Below are 21,916 nucleotides of genomic sequence, written 5' to 3'. Positions count from 1 at the left end.
GTAGATCACAAGGTCAGGAGATCGAGACCATCCCTGGCTAATATGGTGAAACCCCGTCTCTACTAAAAATACAAAAAACTAGCCGGGCGTGGTGGCGGGCGCCTGTAGTCCCAGCTACTCGGAGGCTGAGGCAGGAGAATGGCGTGAAGCCGGGAGGCGGAGCTTGCAGTGAGCCAAGATCACGCCACTGCACCCCAGCCTGGGCGACACAGCGAGACTCCGTCTCAAAAAAAAAAAAAAAAAAAAAAAGTTAGTTGAATGAATCTTCAATTAGTAGAAGACTGTTTATTCACTTCTTCGGTAAATATTTATCAAGTGCCTTCTATGTGGCCAGCATTATTCTGGGCACTGGCACAAAGTGGTGACAAGACGGCTGCATGCCTGAGCGGCCTCTTGTTCAGCCTGACACATGATGCAGAAACCCCTTCTCCCACATTGCCACCTGACGGCCATCCCACCTCTGGTTCAGGAGATGGAAAGGCCATTGCTGTTAGATTATTTTTTGTTTAAGAGACTGGCCTTCCTTGGCCTTCCACTTGAAGACGCACAAACTTGCACCACAACCTCATGCCTACAACAGCCTTTTACATCTTGCAAGATAGTTGTAGCTCCTTCAGGTCTTCTTTCTTCTAGGCTGGACTAAGCTTCCTCAGTTCCTTCCTCAGTTCATATTCTGATTACATTTCTGCAGGAGACAGCTTTCATTTACTCACTCACTCATTCATTTAAACTTTACTGACTAGGTGCGGTGGCTCGGCCTGTAGTCCCAGCATTTTGGGAGGCCAAGGTAGGCAGATCGCTTGAGCTCAGGAGTTTGAGACTGACCTGGGCAACATGGCAAAAACCCCGTCTCTACTAAAAATACAAAAATTAGCCGGGTGTGGTGGCATGTGCCTGTAGTCCCAGCTACTCGGGAGGCTGAGGCAGGAGGATCTCTTAAGCCTGGCAGAGGTTGCAGTGAGCCAAGATCGTGCCACTGCATTCCAGCCTGGGCCACAGAGCCAGACTCTCTCTCAAAAAAAAAAAAAAAAAAAAAAAAGCTTTACTAATGACTTACTATTAATATGTACTGGGTACTTTGCTAGGCCCTATGAATGCAGAAATGAAGGGCATGGTTTCTTCCCTCAAGAAATGCAGGGTCCACTGGGAGAATGAGGCATTTAGGGAAATAATTTCAACATTTCCTAGGTGACAAGTGTAATACAGATACAGTTATACTGAGTAGAACCACTCAGTGCTACAATTAGACTTTAAGCCGGCCACACCGGGATCATTCAGTGTGGCCATGTTTATCTTGCATAGTGGCCACCAGAATAAAAAGAAGAGCTAGGAAATAAACATCTCCACTATTCTGACATGAGTGTTGTCGTTTAAAGGATGCAGTCCAGAACTGTAACTGATTTATTTAGCAGGTGGCTAACTTAAAAAAAAAAACCAGTATTAATTTCATGAAATTAATAATTAATTAATAATCAGGCCCATCCTACACTAATGAAATGAGAGATAGATGAGAGATAGATTAGATAGATAGATAGATAGATAAACATTTTGCATGTTTCATCCCTGGTAAATATCCTCTTATTTCAATCTAGCAAAGCTCTCATATACAATACCAGGCCTTAGGAATCAAGGTCCAATTTCCAGCTCCATTATTTCAACCTCCAGGACCTACCTCATAGGTCTGTTGAGGGCATTAAAAGAAACAGTGAATGAAATGATCTGGCATGTTGTAAGCCCCATAGTTGGTGCTCAATAAATGCTAGTAATATTCATTGAGATTCTTTAAAATCTGAGTCTGGACACCCAACGTATGAGACTGCATGCCAGCTTCATATCAACTGCAAACCTGACAGTGTGTCTTCTAATTTTCAATAATCACTCCACTCCCAACTCCATTCCTCATCCTCATCTGCTTCCCTTCTGTTTCCATCTTTGCTCGGCCCAAGTATCAGGTGCTATCTCAGAAGGTTGATAAACCAGCATTGCCACCTGGAGGACAGCATGAGAATCTGGGTGAGAGAACAATTTCATGGCACCAGATCAACCAACTCAGCTGTTCCGTGCCGGCACTAACGAGGCCAAGTTCACAGGTTCATCCCCAAAGGGACCAATTAGCTTTACACCAAGAGGCACTCTGGAGTGCAGCCCCAGCCTCTAACCTTGGCCCTCAAGTCACACGTGTGAGGCTGTTGGTTAGAAGTGATTCATCAATCCAATCCCATTTTCCATAATTTCTTTAAAACCCAGTCGTAAGGCAGTGTGGAAACAACAAAAACGCACAAGACCTTCTTCTTCCTCTTAAAGAAGCTTCAGCCTGCAACAGTGTTTCCCCAAATGAGTCCCAAGACATTAACAGGAGTTATGAGAATAAGTGGCTCCAGTGTTAAATCAGTTTGGAAAATAATGATCTAATCAAAGTCGAGGGGCTTGTTTAAAAGGGCTTCGCAGAGCTTGCTACTTGCTAACGTGCACATGCTAATTTTCCAAGAAGGAAATGCAATGTGCAGAATTTTGCAGATTTGGGCGGCCATAGGCATCAGCACCTTTAAAAAATATATAAAAGAATAGTAACTAAACCACTAGCCTAGGATATGGCTACTTTCAATGGAACATCTATTTTAAGAAGCAATTCATCCATGGGAAAGGTTCACAGTCTATTACTAAGTTGAAAAAAGCAGGGAGGGGGAAGCATACTGTAGAACAGTATCACATTTTGAAAAGATAGAAAAAGATGTACATATACTTGGGAGAATAAAAAACAAAAAGACACAAACCAAAATGTTAGCAGCCGCGATCCTTTTGTTGGAGTGGTGGTTCTCTGTGCTCTGCTTTTCAAGTTTTCTGCCGTAAACATACAGCACATGTCAATTTTAATATAAAACCAACGGCCGGGCATGGTGGCTCATGCCTGTAATCCCAGCACTTTAGGAGGCTGAGATGGGCAGATCACCTGAGGTCAGGAGTTCGAGACCAGCCTCATCAAAATGGTAAAACCCCATTTCTACCAAAAATACAAAAATTAGCCGGGTATGGTGGCATGCACCTGTAATCCCAGCTAGTCGGGAGGCTGAGACAGAAGAATCGCTTGAACCCTGGAGGCAGAGGTTGCAGTGAGCCAAGATCATGCCACTGCACTCCAGCCTGGGTGACACAGCAAGACTCCATCTCAAAAAAAATTAAAAATTTAAAAAATTTAAAAATAAAACCACAAAGCCCTTGTTTTAGGACAGTATACCATCTTCATATGACTATTATTGTGGAATGCAAATGTTTCTTACTTACAATGGGGTTACATCTTGATAAACTAAGTTGAAAATATCCTAAGTCAAAAATGCATTTAAGGCCGGGCACGGTGGCTCAGGCCTTTAATCCCAGCACTTTGTGAGGCTGAGGCGGGCAGATCACGAGGTCAGACGATCGAGACCATCCTGGCTAACATGGTGAAACCCCGTCTCTACTAAAAACACAAAAAAAATTAGCCAGGCATGGTGGTGGACACCTGTAGTCCCAGCTACTCGGGAGGCTGAGGCAGGAGAATGGCATGAACCCGGGAGGTGGAGCTTGCAGTGAATCAAGATGGCGCCACTGCACTCCAGCCTGGGCAACAGAGCGAGACTCCGTCTCAAAATAAATAACTAAATAAATACGCATTTAGTACATCTAAGCTACTGAACATCATAGCTTAGCCTCGTCTACTCAGACATGCTCAGAACACTTAAATCAGCCTACAGTTAAGCAATAGCATCTAACATGAAGCCTATTTTATAATAAAGTGTTGACTATCTCATTTCCATTTTAACATTACCAAAAGTGAAAAACAGAATGGTTGCCTGGGTACTTGAAGGATGGTTGCTGCTGAACGTGTATCACTTTCACGCCACTGCAAAGCTGAAAAATTCTAAGTGGAACCATCATAAGTCAGGGACCATCTACACTCCTAAGAGCTAACATTTAATGAAGAATAACTAAATGCCCGAATTACAAATTGCCTAGACTATTTCATCTAAACTTCATGTAAATCTTATAAGACAAGGTAGCATTTTCTTGCCCCAATTTGAAGATGAAAGGCCAGGCATAGCGGCTCACGCCTGTAATCCTAGCACTTTGGGATGCTCAGGCAGGTGGATCACCTGAGGTGAGGAGTTCAAGATCAGACCGGCCAAGATGGCAAAACCCTATCTCTACCAAAAATACAAAAATTAGCTATGCATGGAGGTGCGCACCTGTAATCCCAGCTACTCGGGAGGCTGAGGCAGGAGAATTGTTTGAACCTGGGAGCCGGAGGTTGCAGTGAGCTGAAATTGCACCACTGCTCTCCAGTCTGGGCAACAGATCGAGACTCCATCTAAATAAATAAGTAAATAACTTGAAGAAACAGAGAAATAAACCTGATGGAGCTAGAATTTGATCCCATTACATCCCTATGTGCCATCTACCTCCATTCCCCAACACACACACATACACACACACACACACACACACACAGAGAGAGAGAGAGAGAGAGGACACTGACACTGTTCCTCCATGGAGAGATATTACACTTGGCCAACAAGATAGCTTTGCTATCTCATTGGCTACTGGCTGCCATTTATTAAGGGCTCACTGGTGCCTTTTATTTTGCTGGATGGAGCAATTCAGCTCTTTCCAGCTTCTAAGCATATATTGTACTGCCGCCCCTCCTCAATACATCCAAACACCATGGCTGTGCTCTGTTAAGTAGCAGATCTACCTGATCTCACGCTAGTGCATGCACACATCCTCTCGCTTTCTCTTTCTCTCTCCCCCTCTCCCTCCCTGAGTGCTTCTGTGTCATGTGTACTCTCTATCACTTCTGGGGAAGGGCACAAACGAAAAATGAATTTCCTCGCTGATATGAAGTGTGTCTACCTCCCTTAAAAGGCAGAAGTGGCTGTAGTCAGTTTGGTTTAATACACTATTTTTATTTTCCATTACACATACATTATCCAAGTAGGTTATTTTATTAATTGGATTTTACAGATGAGGAAACTGAGGTCAGATAACTTGTCTGAAGCACCAAGGCAGATGGACCTTTGTTTAAACCAGGCCTGTCTGACTTCATATCTTGATGTCACTAAGATGTAAAGAAGAATGAGTACACTCTGAGCTTCAGGACATGAGAAAGTCCCCTGAAGAAGTGGTTCTTAAAGCATGAAAAGGCTGACTCAGTTTCTTCAATGTTAGCAAGGACAAACTGGTTAGAAGAGACCCCAACTAAAGCAAGCACACAGTTCTTCACCCTTCAGGTCAGAAATCTGGTCCCACAAACCAGTTTAAAATGATTAACCTGACTGCTTACTTCACTGATAGCCGTGGCCTTCTAAGAGAAAATTCCTCCTTTTTCTCTTCCCCTGCCTCACTCTGGATTCCTCTTTAGGAGCCAGGCCATCATCCACATTTGAAAACTACTTCATTGTGCTTTTTTTTTTGTTGTTGTATTTTTGATAAAGACAGGGTTTCACCATGTTGCCCAGGCTGGTCTCAAACTCCTAAGCTCAAGCGATCTGCGGGCTTTGGCCCCCCAAAGTGCTGGAATTACAGGTGTGAGCCACCACACCCAGCATTGTTGTGCTTAGTCTTAAAAAAAAAAAAAAAGCCAGGCTCGGTGGCTCACGCCTGTAATCCCAGCAGTTTGGGAGGCCAAGGCAGGAGGATCACCTAAGGTTGGGAGATCGAGACCAGCCTGGCCAACATGGAGAAACCCTCTCTCTACTAAAAATACAAAAAATTAGCCAGGGGTGGTGGTGCACACCTGTAATCCCAGCTACTCGGGAGGTTGAGGCAGGAGAATCGTTTGAACGCAGGAGGCAGAGGTTACGGTGAGCCGAGATGGTGCCATTGTACTCCAGCCTGGGCAACAAGAGCAAAACTCTGTCTCAAAAAAAAAAAAAAAAAAAAAAAAAAAAAAAAAAAATTCTGAGAGATCTTTTTCTTTGCCTCCTTAGGTCTAAGGAAAGGTGGTGACTTGGCCCTTTCCTTGACTGTGTGGTACCTTTTAACCAGACTCCTGTAAAGCTGAATAAACAAGTTTTTTGCCCTTCCACTGCCTTCTAGGTGAGTTTGTAGCTAAATTTCCCCACCAGCCTGGTCTCAAAGGTTGAGCAGGGCTTAGGGCAGAAGGCATAGCAAAACAATCTTAGACAATATGGGTTCTTCATTACGTCTGCAAAATGGCACTAGCACCTTTGACCAACCGTTAATATTGCATGACGCTGACATCCTGTGATGTAGCTGGAGTTTGAGAAATGGAGCTGAGGGTTGATTCTGGTCCAAAAAATAAATCTTTTCTATTGCCATGGAGCAGTTACAGTTGCACAACTGAAATACCAGCCCTTTGGAAAAGCTATCAAACCCACTCATGCAGTTGGGTAATATCATCATCCGAAGCATTTCTTAGATGCCTGGTGTTGGAAGCACAGGACAGAGTAAGTTAAGCGGATACAATCTATTATGTGAGACATTTCCAAGACAGGATGTAAGTTTCTGGTGCAAGCAGTGAGACTGGTTGAGACAGAGGCCAGCGTGGTATCTTATAATAATAACCAACATTTATTGGACCTCTTCCCTTTGTCAGGTCTGAGCTATATGTCTCACATACACTGTCTCACATAATCCTCAGAGCAACCCATGAGGGAGGGGCTATTTCTACCCCCGTTTTACAGATAAAGAAACATAGACTGCTAGATGTTGAGTAACTGGCCCAAGACAATAGAGCTAGTAAATGGTGGAGTATAACTCAAGTCCCAATCCCTCTTCCACCACAGTCCACATGCTTGATCACTGCACCCTACCTGTATGATCTATGCAGAGTAGCTCCAGCATGAATTTTAGAGTTGGATAGCCCTAGATTCAAATTCTGGTTGCATTACTCAATTGGATCAGGTATACAACCTCTGTAAACTTTAGTCACCCCATCTGCAAAAATTAGTGGTGACACTAATACCTAGCTTTCAGGGAAGTAAAGAAAGAAATATTTGTGTAACTGTATTGCATCCAAAGGCCCACATGGATGGGTCCCAGAACCCAAATCCTTTTTTCAATGCACAGCAGGAGGAAAAAGACTCCAATGTCGATAGTTGTTGTTTTGTTTCATTTCTAAAACCTCTAGCCCATGGGCTGGGCATAGTGGCTCACCCCTGTAATCCTAGCATTTTGGGAGGCTGAGGTAGGAGGATCTTGAGGCCAGGAGTTCAAGACCAGCCTGGGCAACACAGCAAGACCCTGTCTCTACTTTTTTTTTAATTAAAAAAAATTTTTAATTTTTCTTTTTTTTTTTGAGATGGAGTCTCAGTCTGTTGCCCAGACTGGAATGCAGTGGCGCAATATTGACTCACTGCAACCTCCAGCTCCCAGGTTCAAGCAATTCTTCTGCCTCAACCTCCCAAGTACTGGAATTACATGTGCCCGCCACCATGACTGGCTAATTTTTGCATTTTTGGTAGATACGGGGTTTCACCATGTTGGCCAAGCTGGTCTCAAACTCCTGACCTCAGGCGATCTGCCTGCTTTGGCCTCCCAGACTGCTGGGATTACAGGCATGAGTCACCACACCTGGCCAAAAATGATTTTTAAAAAAAGAACAAACAAACAAAACCCTCTAGCCCATGGTAGGCATCCAGTAAGTTGTAGCTATTATAACTATTTTTTTTACAAGTTATATCTTTAAATAACTAGCCCAATTCATCTAATTGAAATGCTATTTCAATCATCCTACTTTTCCCCCACCACTACTTTTCTTAGAACCTCTAAACTGTTTCTACTAATTTGCACTAAAACAGAACAGGATGAGTAGCAGAAGCTCCATCGTAGCAGCACCAAGCTATGTTCCCTCAAAATTTTAGATTGGGCTGGGGATGGTGGCTCATGCTTGTAATCCCAGCACTTCAGGAGGCTGAAGTGGCAGCATAGTAAGATTCTGGGCAGCATAGTAAGATTCTGTCTCTGTAAAATAAAAACTAAAACAAAATTTCAGACTAATCTGTACCAATTTGGAAATCTGAATAAAGGAACCCCTCAAAGCTCTCCAGGCAAAGAAGTTTTATTTATAAAACCTCTAGCCCATGGGCTAGGTGCAGTGGCTCTCACCTGTAAGAAAGCTTGGTCCAAAGAGGTGAGACCCACCCACCAGCTTGGTTTAAGTACAAATACAACTTCAGGGTTGGAGAGGAGAGATGGGTATTTGACACATAGATTTTCAGTGGGCCCAGCACTTGAGAATTTGTGTCTAATTTGAGACAGCAATCTGTACTTCTTCCTTGATCCAAGACTTTTCCTGCATGCATAAATATCACCCGTAGTTTCCTTCTGTTACGAAAGCTGAGGGTGGTCTAGCTAGGGACCCACAAGACCAATGCCATCAGGAGAGAAGCACCTGGATCTGCAGCACACACTCTGCCTTCCCTCCTGTTAGGATGGGGAAAAAAGCAACCAGGTCCTGTGCCCAGGACCCCATCTGTCATCACTTACTCAAGGATTTTATTTCTACAGGTTATCTTTTTATCTCCTGCAGGGTTCAAGTCCTCTTTCTCCTCTGTATCATTGCTATCTGTATACAAACATCTCTTAAAAGTTATCTAGGACCAGGCATGATGGCTGACCTCTATAATCCCAGCACTTTGGGAGGCCAAGGTGGGAGGATCACTTGAGCTCTGGAATTCAAGACCAGCCTGGGCAACATGACAAAACCCCATCTCTACCAAAAATACAAAATACTAGCCGGGCATGGTGGCAGGCACCTGTGGTCCCAGCTTCTTGGGAGGCTGAGGTGGGAGGATGATTTGAGCCTGGGAGGCAGAGGTTGCAGTTAACTGTGATCACACAACTATACTCTAGCCTGGGTGACAGAGAGAGATCTTGTTTAAAAAAAGAAAAAAGAAAAAAATTATCTGGACCATCTATCTGTTCCCTACACTGCTCCTTTGCACAAAAAAGCTCTGAAAGAGTTGCTTATATCTCACCTCCCATCCTTTTCCTTTTCTCAGCCTACTCAGATGAGGCTTCTGTGCCCCAGCTACCCGCTATTCCACTAAAACAGCTCTAATCAAGGTGCCAAAGGCCACGCCTCTGTCTTCATCTTAATTGCCTTACTGGCAGCCCCTTGCTTGATCTTCTTCTTCCTGAAATGTATTCCTCCTGAGGGCTCCATGAACTCCTGCTTGCTTGGCCTTTTCCTACCTTACTTTATACCTCCTTCATCTGCTGGTTGTCTCCTCCTCATTCACCACCAGCCCTCTAAATGTCGGAGTGCTCCAGTCTCCATCCTCAAAACTCTTCTCTTTCTTTTTTTTAAATGTATTTATTTTTATTTTTTGAGACGGAGTCTCTCACTCTGTCACCCAGGCTGGAATGCAGTGGTGCAATCTCAGCTCACTTCAATCTCTGCCTCCCAGGTTTAAGTGATTCTCCTGCCTCAGCCTCCCAAGTACCTGAGACTACAGGCATGTGCCACCATGCCTGGTCAATTTTTGTATTTTTTTAATTTTTATTTTACTTTAAGTTCTGGGATACATGTGCAGAACATGCAGGTTTGTTACATAGGTATACATGTGCCATGGTGGTTTGCTGCACCTATCAACCCATCATCTTGGTTTTAAGCCCTGCAGCATTAGGTATTTCTCCTAGTGCTCTCCCTCCCCTTGCCCCCCACCCCCTGACAGGCTCTGGTGTGTGTTGTTTCCCTCCCTGTGTCCATGTGTTCTCATTGCTCAACTCCCACTTTTTTTTTTTTTTTTTTTTGAGACGGAGTTTCGCTCTTTTTGCCCAGGCTGGAGTGCGATGGCGCGATCTCGGCTCACCGCAACCTCCGCCTCCCGGGTTCAAGCGATTCTCCTGCCTCAGGCTCCCGAGTAGCTGAGATTACAGGCATGCGCCACCATGCCTGGCTAATTTTGTATTTTTAGTAGAGACAGGGTTTCTCCATGTTGGTCAGGCTGGTCTTGAACTCCCGACCTCAGGTGATCCACCCGCCTTGGCCTCCCAAAGTGCTAGGATTACAGGTGTGAGCCATTGCACCCTGCCTCAACTCCCACTTATGAGTGAGAACATGTGGTGTTTGGTTTTCTGTTCCTGTGTTAGTTTGCTGAGAATGATGGCTTCCAGTTTCATCTATGTCCCTGAAAAGGACATGAACTCATTCTTTTTTATGGCTGCAAAAAAAATACAAAAGTATTTTTGTATTTTTAATAGAGATGGGGTTTCACCACGTTGGCCAGGCTGGTCTCAAACTCCTGAGCTCAAGGGATCCGTCCGCCTCAGCCTCCCAAAGTGCTGGGATTACAGGTATGAACCACCTCGAAGCTCTTCTCTATGGGTGCTACTCCCAAGTTTCACCTAACCTCAATGCCTGCTTTAAATACCTTTCACAGATGCCTTGCGAACACCAGTGCCTCTCAAACACTTCTCTGTAGTCCAGAACTCATCCCTGAACCCAGACACAGATACTACTACCATTGTCCACTTCACATCTGCACTTAGAAGGATGCCTAGCATGTGCTTCAAACTCAACAGTGTCAAAATAAAGCTATGGTCTTTCCCCCAAATCCACTCCCCTTCAATCCTGTGCCACCCGAGTAGATGGCACCACTGCCCACACATTTGCCCAGGCCCCAAACCCAAGAGTCCCCTTATTTTTCTTCCCCTTGTGTTCCAATTCCAATGCGTCAGTAAACGCTATCAGATCACTCTCCATAAGAGATCTTGAATCCAACTTCCTTCTGTGACAACTGCTCCCATCTTATCCCAAACAACCACCATTTGTTGCCTGAACTGTTTCAATTACCTCCTAACTAGTCTCATGACCATAACTCTTGTCTTAACTATAATACATCCTCCACATAGCAGCCAGAGTGATTTTCCAAGGTGTAATTGGGATCATGCCAAGCCCGCTTCCCTATTTAAAACCTCCGGTAGCTTCTCATTATGTTGATAAACCCTGCCTCTTTGTCACGGCTTACAAAATCCTATGTGATATGGTCCCGCCTACCTTTCCAGTCATTTCCTTCTTCCTCTTTGTTCACTATACTCCAGCTACAACAGCTGCCTTCTGTCATTCCTGGCTAAGGGCCTCTACCCTTGCTGTTCTTCCTGCCTAGAATACCACCTTGACTAAAAGAGCTTTCCTAGGAACTCTCCACTTGTTATCCTATGCTATCTTTCTTTATAGGACTCAGCAGCGTGTGAAATTAACTTATTTACTCACCTAGTCTCATTGGCATGTAAACTCCTGGGATTGAGAATAATAGCTGGAAAGCAGAGGCACACACTGTGGCTTGCACGCACCTCCCTGGATTCAACCGCTGCTCTACACGTCGGATTTCAGCACAGCTTCTGCCTACCCTGACTTGGTGACCCATGTGGATTGCATTGTCTGGTTTTTGACGCCCGCTCCCCATTTGACTGTTGGCTCAGCGGGTTGCCTGTATTTCAGCAGTGCTCAAAGCCTTGCTTGACAGACACCTCCTCTGCCATCTTGGACCCCAGACCTATTTCTCTGTGAAGAGAGTTCTGTCTGAGGTCAGTTAGCCCACAGGGTACAACAGTCTAAACTGGCCCTCTAAACTATAAGAAGGCTTCACCTGAGGCCAGGCACAGTGGCTCACACCTGTAATCCCAGGACTTTGGGAGGCCCAGGAGGGCAGATCACTTAAGATCACAAGTTTGAGACCAGCCTGGCCAACATGGCCAAACCCCGTCGCTACTACAAATAAAAAAATTAGCCAGGCGTGGTGGCACCTAGCTACTCAGGAGGCTGAGGTGGGATAATCGCTGTTACCTGGGAGGTGGAGGTTGCAGTGAGCCAAGATCACGCCACTGCACTCCAACCTGGGTGACAGAGTGAGACTCCGTCTCAATAAAAAAGAAAAAAAAAAAAAGAAAAGAAAAAAAGAAAAATAAGAAAGAAAAAAAAGAAGTATTCACCTGAATAGGCCCACTTCGACCACTGGGTCTTGAAGCAACTAAAGCAAAAAAGAAACTCAAACCACTCCAAGGGAAGTGAGATTATTTCTTTCTTTTGTAAATTTTTTTTTGAGACAGAGTCTTGCTCTGTTGTCCAGGCTAGAATGCATTGGCATGATCACAGCTCACTGCAGCCTTGACCTCCTGGGCTGAAGCAATCCTCCCACTTCAGCCTCCCCAGTAGCTGGGACCATAGGCGCATGTCACCACACCTGGCTAGTTTTTTTGTTTTGTTTTTTAGGGATGGGGGTCTCACTATGTTGCCCATGCAGAAGGTTCCTTTTTTGTGATTTTCCGCATGCTAAGCAGCCAAAACCACTAGGCTATCCATAAAACTGGACTGTCAGGATGTGGCTGAAGCTCACGTGACCAGAGAAATTGTCTGGCCCTGGAACAATGCATCCATCTCATCCCAATGGTGGCCGCCTGGAATAGTCTGTCAAGCATGATATTACACAATGGTCCGAAGCCCTATTCCCTACTTCACAAAGACAGCACCAATAATAATGAATACAATGAATGAATGCGATGTGCTGAGCCTATTACACAATACTAAGTGTCGAGTGCTTTACATTTATTATCTTGCTTAATTCTCACAACAAAATCAAGGTAGGTTATTATTCTTATTTAACAGATGAGAAAACCAAGGCTCAGAGACGGGTGAAAGAATTTGCCCCAGGTCATATAACAAATGAGTAGGAGAACCTGCATTTCTGACTCCAAAGCCCATGCTCACAACCCTTACCCTCTAAATAGTTGATTATGAGTGCATTCACACACCCCCACACACCAAATTATATACTCCTTAAGAGCTAGGAGTTTATTTTTGTTCCATAAAATCTTTAAGAACTAGGAATCTTTTTTTGTTCATCATCACAAAGCACAGGGACTGATGCTGAGTGGATATCAGTACATTTTGGTGAATGAATTCCTAGTACTATTGCATTCGTTTTTTGTTTTTTGTTTTTTTTTTTTTTGAGACAGAGTCTCACTCTGTTGCCCAGGCTGGAGTGCAGTGGCATGATCTCAGCTCACTGCAACCTCTGCTTCCCAGGCTCAAGCAATTCTCCTGCCTCAGGCTCCCAAGTAGCTGGGATTACAGGTGCCCGCCACTACGCCCAGACTAACTTTTGTATTTTTAGTAGAGACGGGGTTTTACCATGTTGGCCAGGCTCATCGTGGGCTTCTGACCTCAAGTGATCCGCCAGCCTCAGCTTTCCAAAGTGCTGGGATTACAGGCGTGAGCCACTGCGCCCAGCTGCAATTGTACTATTAATTAACTTTTTTATTTATTTATTTTTTAGAGACGAGGTCTTGCTCTGTCACCCAGGCTGGAGTGCAGTGGCACCATCATAGCTCACTGCAGTCTCGAACTCCTGGCCTCAAGAGATCCTCCCACCTCAGCCTCCTGTGTAGCTGCTATTGCATCAGTGTTATGATGTATACATAGTATTATTAATAGATCAATATAAATATCCATTGCCATAACACCACTGTTGGCTTTCCTATTCCCTGCTGTTGGTCATTTGGGCTATTTCTATTGTGTGTGTGTGTGTGTGTGTGTGTGTGTGTGTGTGTGTGTGTTTTGTTTTGTTTTTAAGACGGAGTCTTGTTCTGTCGCCCAGGCTGGAATGCAGTGGTGTGATCTCAGCTCACTGCAACCTCCGCCTCCCGGGTCCAAGTGATTCTCCTGTCTCAGCCTCCTGAGTAGCTGGGATTACAGGTGCACACTACCATGCCTGGTTAACTTTTGTATTTTTAGTAAAAACGGGATTTCACCATGTTAGTCAGGCTGGTCTCAAACTCCTGACTTTGTGATCTGCCCACCACAGCCTCCCAAAGTGCTGGGATTATAGGCGTGAGCCACCACACCTGGCCTAATTTTTAGTTTTAATGTACAGTACAGTAATTTGCTCTTACTGGAACATGGAATGGGAAAGAAAAGTGGAAGATGAACCTAATGAAAGAAAAATAACATGCTGCATCGTTCATGAGACTATTCAGGTGAATCCAATTAAATGATATGCTAATTATACAATGGAGAAACAATTATGGAATTACAGTAATAAAATTACTAGCCTTTTCTAGTAAATGTAAGTACCACAATTTTCACTAGAAAAACACATTTAATATAGTGTGTGAAATACACAGTACTCCCGCCCCCAACCTAGGTTAGATTCAAAAAATTTTCAAAAGTGAGTATAAGAATACAAATGAGATTCTAACTTGGCCAGGCATGGCAGTTCATACCTGTAATCCTGGCATTTTGGGATTACACTTTGGAAGGCCAAGGCAGGAGGATCACTTGAGTCCAGAAGTTCGAGACCTGCCTGGGCAACACACAGTGAGACCCTGTCTCTGAAAAAAAGAAAAAAAAATTAAAAACAAGTAAACAAAAAGCAAATGGAAGAGTATCCGAATTCTATAATTTAGTGGGAAAAAAATGTGGCTATCTTTTAGCAAAATGAATTTGGTTAATAATGTACCAGAAGTGTGTGTGTATATATCACTCTAGGACTGTGGTTTCTAGTTTAAATTTTTAAATTTGCTCTCCCAAGTTCTTTTATTGAATAACTCTCAAGTACCCTCTGGTGGATGAGATGAAGAATACTTTGGTACCAGATGTTCCGTCTGTCACCTATTCATGTATTATGTGCCTAAAAGTAATCATAACCCACATTGTTAGGTTTACATATATAAAAGATACAGGAATAATGATTATTTTTAAAGAAGTGCTTTAGATATTTATAGTCATAGCTAATGGCGAGGATTTACATTTATTTTCTGAGGTGGGATCCCCCTATGTTGCCCAGGCTGGAGTGCAGTGGCTATTCATAAGGGTGATCATAGCTCACAATAGTCTTGGACTCCTGGGCTCCTGCATCAGCCTCCTGAGTAGCTGGGACTGTAGGTGTGCACCGCCATGGCTGGCTAGAGTTTACTTTTATATTTATTAATATTAATTGTTAAAATTAATTGACAAGCCAAAATATATTAGATAATTAATAATTAATTATTAGATAATAGTATTAATACATTATATTTTTGACTTGTCAATTTATTTTAAATAACTGCCACTGGAAATTTCCCTCTTACTACTATCTTTGGAGTAAAAAATTAATATGACAGTTTTAGTCACCTTAAATAGTCATTAAACATCTTTTCAAAGGACCCATAGGTAGGTTAAAGAAAAATATTAACTTTCACTCAAATGTAAATAATTTAAAAGACTACATAACCTAACTATAATTTCTGCTTTAAGAAAACCTAAGGCCGGGCGCGGTGGCTCAAGCCTGTAATCCCAGCACTTTGGGAGGCCGAGACGGGCGGATCACGAGGTCAGGAGATCGAGACCATCCTGGCGAACACGGTGAAACCCCGTCTCTACTAAAAAAATACAAAAAACTAGCCGGGCGAGGTGGCGGGCGCCTGGAGTCCCAGCTACACAGGAGGCTGAGGCAGGAGAATGGCGTAAACCCGGGAGGCGGAGCTTGCAGTGAGCTGAGATCCGGCCACTGCGCTCCAGCCCCGGCGACAGAGCGAGACTCCGTCTCAAAAAAAAAAAAAAAAAAAAAAAAGAAAACCTAAAAATGAGAAACAAAAAGTCCACATTTTCCCAAATGTGTGCTGTAAGAAACTAGTTCCCTGATGTGCTGGAGGGGGAGTAAGAGAAGGGTAGTCTTTTAGTTGAGAGACATTTCAGAAGATTAATTTCCTCCCTTTGTTTTGTTTCCACACTCAACAAAGTTTCTGACAATTTGCTTTTCGTGCTACTTGCTCATGGGAAGAGCATGTCCTGGGCCACACAACACAAATTTTCCAGTTTGCTTCACAGCTCAAGTTAGCCTTGTGAAGTTAAATGTCAGCATTCATGGTCAGGCATGGTGGCTCACACCTGTAATTCTAGCACTTTGGGAGACCGAGGCAGGAGGACCACTTGAGGTCAGGAGTTCGAGACCAGCCTGGCCAACATGGCGAAACTCTGTCTCTACCAAAAATTCAAAAATTAGCCAGGCGTGGTGGCACATGCCTGTAGTCCCAGCTACTCGGGAGGCTGAGGCACAAGAATCACTTGAACACAGTAGGTAGAGGTTGCAGTGAGCCAAGATGGCACCACTGCACTCCAGCCTGGGCGACAGAGTGAGACCATGCCTCAAAAAATAAATAAAAAATAAATGTCAGCATTTATATTTATATAAAAACATATATGCATGTGTTCTTGTATACATATAGTGATTTAGCTGAGTAGTTAATTTAGTCATAGCAAATACGCTTAACACTTAACAGACTTTTTTCTTCTTTAAGTGGAAGGGCCATAGTGGCGGACTTTCACCTTCAAAGCTATACTTTCTCTAATATTTGAAATTTTTACAATAGCGTGTTTAATGTATATAACCAAAATATATACATATATTTAAGTTACCTTTTCACTTGTAGAATTTGAGAGGTAAAAAATATTTTCCCAAAAATGTTCCCAAATGCACCTCTCAAGCTTCCACCTGCCCAGACTAGCAGAAAATCCAGTTTTCCTAAGCACAGCCCACCTACCTCCTTTTCTGCAAAATTCCCCTGCCTCTGCTTGTAGTCAAATGAAAAACCCTGTCGGGATGCTCTTGCCAAGTCCCTAGAACTGAAGCTTAGAGCGCCCCCTTGAGGCTTGAGGGGCATCCACAGTGCTGCCCAGCTCTGATTCTTTAATATGCAACCCACAAAGGTGACTTGGTATAAGAGACCCTCTTGTCAATGCTGCTGCTGTTACTCCTCCCAGTGACCTTAGAGTTCTTTATAGAAATAGTTTCTCTCACTGAAAAATATAAAAGTCATCTTCACCAGACTCTAAACTTTTCTGTTTTTTTTTTTTTTTTCAAGACAAGCTCTCACTCCGTCACCCAGGCTGTAGTGCCATGGCACAATCTCAGCTCACTGTAACCTCTGCCTCCAGGGCTCAAGCGATCCTCTCACTTCAGCCTCACCACCCCGAGTAGCTGGCACTACAGGCATGTGCCACCACGCCTGGCTAGTTTTTTTTTTTTTTTTTTTTTTTAAATAGAGACAGGGTTTCACCACGTCACCCAGGCTGGTCTTGAACTCTTAGACTCAAGCAATCCACCTGCCTCAGCTTCCCAAAGTGCTGGGATTACAAGCGTGAGCCACCATGCCCGGCCTTATGTATTATTTGTTTAAACTTCACAACATACCTCTATGATAGGTGCTATTCTTCCCATTTTATAGATGAGAAGACTGAGATTTGGAGAACATAAATAAAGGAGTTTAAGGAGACATTGCATGAATGTCTCAACTTCTTGGATAAATAGGACACGAAACCCATATGGAGGTGATTCTGTCAAAAGCATCTACTCAAGGGGTCTTCAGTCTACACTTAGGATGGGCTAAGCCCAGGTTTTCCACACTAGGATGTGTGGACTTCCTGGAATAAGCAGAATCCCATAGGTACTGATACTGCAGGTAAACACAGTGCATCATCTAGGAGTATGTATTAGTCCATTTTCACCTTACTATAAAGACATATCCAAGACTGGGTAATTTATAAAGAAAAGAGGTTTAATTGACTCACAAGTCTGTATAGATGGGGAGGCCTCAGGAAACGTACAATCATGGCAGAAGGTGAAGGGAAAGCAAGGCACGTCTTACATGGCAGCAAGTGAGAAAAAGAAGACAGGGGAAAATGCCAAACACTTTTACAGCTTCAGATCTCATGAAAACTCACACATACTGTCACAGGAACATCTTGGGAGAAACTGCCCCCATGATCCAATCACCTTCCACCAGGTCCCTGCCTTGACATATGGGGATTACAGTTCGAGATGAGATTTGGGAGGGGACACAGAGCCAAACCATATCAGTTTTCCTTCAAGGTTTTTTGGGGGAAATGTTATTTCGTAGTAAGACCAATGGCTGTATTAAGGAGTATAAATAAAACATTGTAAAATATTTTGAGATAAAAAAGCAAAAAGATAAAACTAAAGCCATCCCGTTGGTGAAAGGTTGCATCACAAAGTCCTTTAGGACAATGCTTCTCATGCTTTCACGTGCAGATGTCTCTCCTGTGGGCAGGGCCAGCTCCACAGATGTGAGGCCTGTGGAGTCGCACCTACACTTGCAGATCCTGATTCAGGATGGCTGGGCTAAGGCTGCAACTTTGCAGTTCTAATGAGTCCCACGTAATATCTGTTGTTGGTCCAAAGACCACATGTTGAGTGGCAAGACCCAGCCTTTCTCTCTATTCCTTTATTTGTAAGACTTAACTTGGAAAGTTTAAGAAGCAGTAGAGAAAGAGGGCAGTGAATCACAGCAGTCAAAATCATATAGTGAAAAGCATGGGTCTTTACCGCCACTTACTCTGTAAAATACCACAGATTGCTTTTCTCCTGCCTGATGGCTCAGTTTCCTCATCTGCAAAATGAGAGTAGCAGTCACCTCACAGAATAGCTGTGGCGGTTAAATGTGTGTAAAGCATCTCACATTCACAGTGTTCAGTAAAGACAGCTACTTTCAGGCTTTAAATGGTAGCTAAACATGAGATCACAGTGGAAAAGAAAACATTCAGGATGCTTCTTTCTTTACGTTAATCACACTTCCTATTTTCCAGTCTCTCCTCCTTGCACCTAGGAAAAAATACTCTTGGAGACAGCAATTCTGTAAAGGAAATATCACAGGACCTGCTTATTCTTTTTGTTTGTTTGTTTTTTTGTTTTTTGAGACAGAGTCTTGCTCTGTTGCCCAGGCTGTAGTGCAATCTTGGCTCACTGCAACCTCTGCCTCAAGGTTTCAAGCGATTCTCCTGTCTCAGCCTCCGAAGTAACTGGAATTACAAGTGCAGGCCACCATACCCAGGTGATTTTCTTATTTTTTTAGTAGAGGCAGGATTTCACCATGTTGGCAAAGTTGGTTTCGAACCCCTGACCTCAACTGATCCACCTGCCTCAGCCTCCCGAAGTGCTGGGATTACAGGCGTGAGCAGCCAGGCCCTGCTTATTCTTCATGCAAAACTATTTTGTTGATTTCATGGGAAATATTATTAGTAGCAAGAGCTACAAGTACAAGATTAGTTTACTAGGGTTGTCATAACAAAGTAGCACAGACTAGGTGGTTTAAACAACAGAAATCTGTTTCCTTGCAGTTCTAGAGGCTAGATGGCCAAACTCAAGTCATTAGCAGGTTTGGTTTCATGCTAAGGCCTATTTCCTTGGCTCGTAAATGGTTATTTTCTTAGTTCAAGCTGCTACCACAAATTACCATAACTGGTTGGCGTGAACAACAAACATTTATTTCTCACAATTCTGGAGGCTGGCAAGTCCAAGATCATGACACTACCAAACCCAGTGTCTGGTGAGGACCTGCTTCCTGGTTTACAGGTGGTCATCTTCTCATTATATCTTCACATGGCAGAAAGCAGACAGAGAGGAAGCGAGCTCTCTCTTCTCATAGGAGCACCAGTCCCAGCATGAGAGCTCCACGCTTATGATTGAATTACCTGCCAAAGTTCCCTTCCTAATGCCATCCCAGTAGGGGTTAGGGTCCAATATAAGAATCTGAGGGGAGGCCAGGTGCAGTGCCTCATACCTGTAATCCCAGCACTTTGAGAGGCCAAGGCCAGGGGATTGCTTAAGCCCAGGAGTTCAAAACCAACCTGGGCAACATAGCGAGACCCCATCCCTACAAAAAAAAAATGTTTAAATAGCTGGGCATAGTAGTGCATGCCTGTAGACCCATCTACTTGGGAGGCTGAGGTAGGAGCATCACTTGAGCCTAGGAAGTTGGGGCTGCAGTGAACTGTGACCATGCCACTGTACTCCAGCCTGGGAAACAGAGTGAGACCCTATATCAAAAAAGAAAGAAAGAAAGAGAGAGGGAGAGAGAGAGAGAGAGAGAGAGAGAGAGAGAGAGAGAGAGAGAGACAGAAAGAAAGAAAGAAAGAAAGAAAGAAAGAAAGAAAGAAAGAGAAAGAAAGAAAGAAAGAAAGAAAGGAAGGAAGGAAGGAAGGAAGGAAGAAAGAAAGGAAGGAAGGAAGGAGGGAGGGAAGGAGGGAAGGAAGGAAGAGAAAGAAAGAAAGAAAGAAAGAAAGAAAGAAAGAACGAACGAACGAACCTGGGAGGGAATGCAAACATGCAGTTTATAACAGTCGTTTTCTCCCTACAACTTCACATGGTCTTCCCTCTGTGCACATCTGTGTCCTGATCTCCTCTTCTTTTGTTTTTTTGAGATGGAATCTTACTCTGTCACCCAGGCTGGAGTTCAGTGATGCAATCTCGGCTCACTGCAACCACCGCCTTCAGGTTCAAGCAATTCTCGTGCCTCAGCCTCCTGAGTAGCTGGGACTACAGGTGCCCGCAGCCACGCCCAGCTAATTTTTGTATTTTTAGTACAGACAGGGTTTCACCATGTTGGTCAAGCTGGTCTCAAGCTCCTGACCTCAGGTGATCCACCAGCCTCCACCTCCCCAATTGCTGGGATTATAGGCGTGAGCCACCACGCCCAGCCGAACCTAATCTCTTCTTATAAAGACACCAGCCATTGGATTGGATTAGGGCCCATACATATGGCCTCATTTTACCTTAATTACCTCTTTAAAGACCCTGTCTCCAAATACAGTCACATTGTTCAGTATTGGGGTTTAGGACTTCAACAAAGCAATTGGGAGGGAGAAGCACACAATTCAGCCCATCACAAACACAGAGGACAAATCCAAACATAAATAATATCAGTGAGTTAATATGAAACCCATCCTTGATTTTGGCATTCTTTGTAATATATCCTTTATTCTTAAGTGAATATTACTCATTGAGGACAGGGGGCTCTTTCCATGGAAGTGAGGCAGCATGTGTGAGAGCTTTCAGTCCGATAGAACTGATTTTGATTTGCCACTCTGCTACTGACCACTGAAAACGTGGGCAATTACTTTATGCCACTAAGCCTTAGTATTCTTAACTATAAAATGAGAATAACAATAATGCCTACTTCACAGAATTATTGTGAAGATCATATGAGATAATCTGTGTGTAACAGATTTTTTTTTCTTTCTTATTCAGCAAAGGAAGCTGCCAGCAGTTTAATATAGGTTACCTTTGTTCTTGTTTTGAGACGGGGTCTCACTGTGTCACTCAGGCTGGAGTGCAGTGGCTCTATCTTGGCTCACTGCAACCTTCACCTGCCAGGCTCAGGTACTCTTCTTGCTTCAGCCTCCTGAGTAGCTGGGATTACAGGTGCATGCCACCATATCCAGCTAATTTTTGTATTTTTTGTAGAGACAGGGGTCTTGCCATGTTGCCCAGGCTGGTCTAGAATTCCCAAGATCAAGTGATCCGCCCACTTGGGCCTCCCAAAGTGCTGAGATTACAGGCATAAGCCACCTCATCCAGCCTGTAGATTACCTTTAAATGTATCTTTTTTAAAAAATTTATTTTGTATTTTTTTGCTCACTCCATCACCCAGGCTGGAGTGCAGTGGTGCAATCTCAGCTCACTGCAACCTCCGCCTCCCAGGTTCAAGCCATTCTCCTGCCTCAGCCTCCCGAGTAGCCGAGACTACAGGCACGTGCCATCACGCCCAGCTAATGTATTGTATTTGTATAATGTATTGTATAATGTAATTGTATTTTTAGTAGACACGGGGTTTCACCATATTGGCCAGGCTGGTCTAGAACTTCTGACCTCAAGTGATCCGCTCGCCTCAGCCTCTCAAATTGCTGGGATAACAGGCACGAGCCACTGTGCCTGGCCTGAAGATATCTTTAGAGTCTTCCTTCCTTAAATGTGGAGGCCGAAGCAATGCCTTTTTGGAGTTGACTCCTTATTGCACCATGTTGACTTCTGATTAACCCCAGTTCCAGGAAAGCCTCTAAAAGTTTTGTTTGTCTATTGTTCTTTGTGTGAGAGCACCTACTTACTGTAAATCCTGCCCTTAGGTTAAAACAACTTTGTTG

Source organism: Macaca mulatta, chromosome 14 (assembly GCF_049350105.2).
Source record: "Macaca mulatta isolate MMU2019108-1 chromosome 14, T2T-MMU8v2.0, whole genome shotgun sequence".
Classification (NCBI taxonomy): Eukaryota; Metazoa; Chordata; class Mammalia; order Primates; family Cercopithecidae; genus Macaca; species Macaca mulatta.
Note: the sequence above shows the minus strand (reverse complement) of the source record.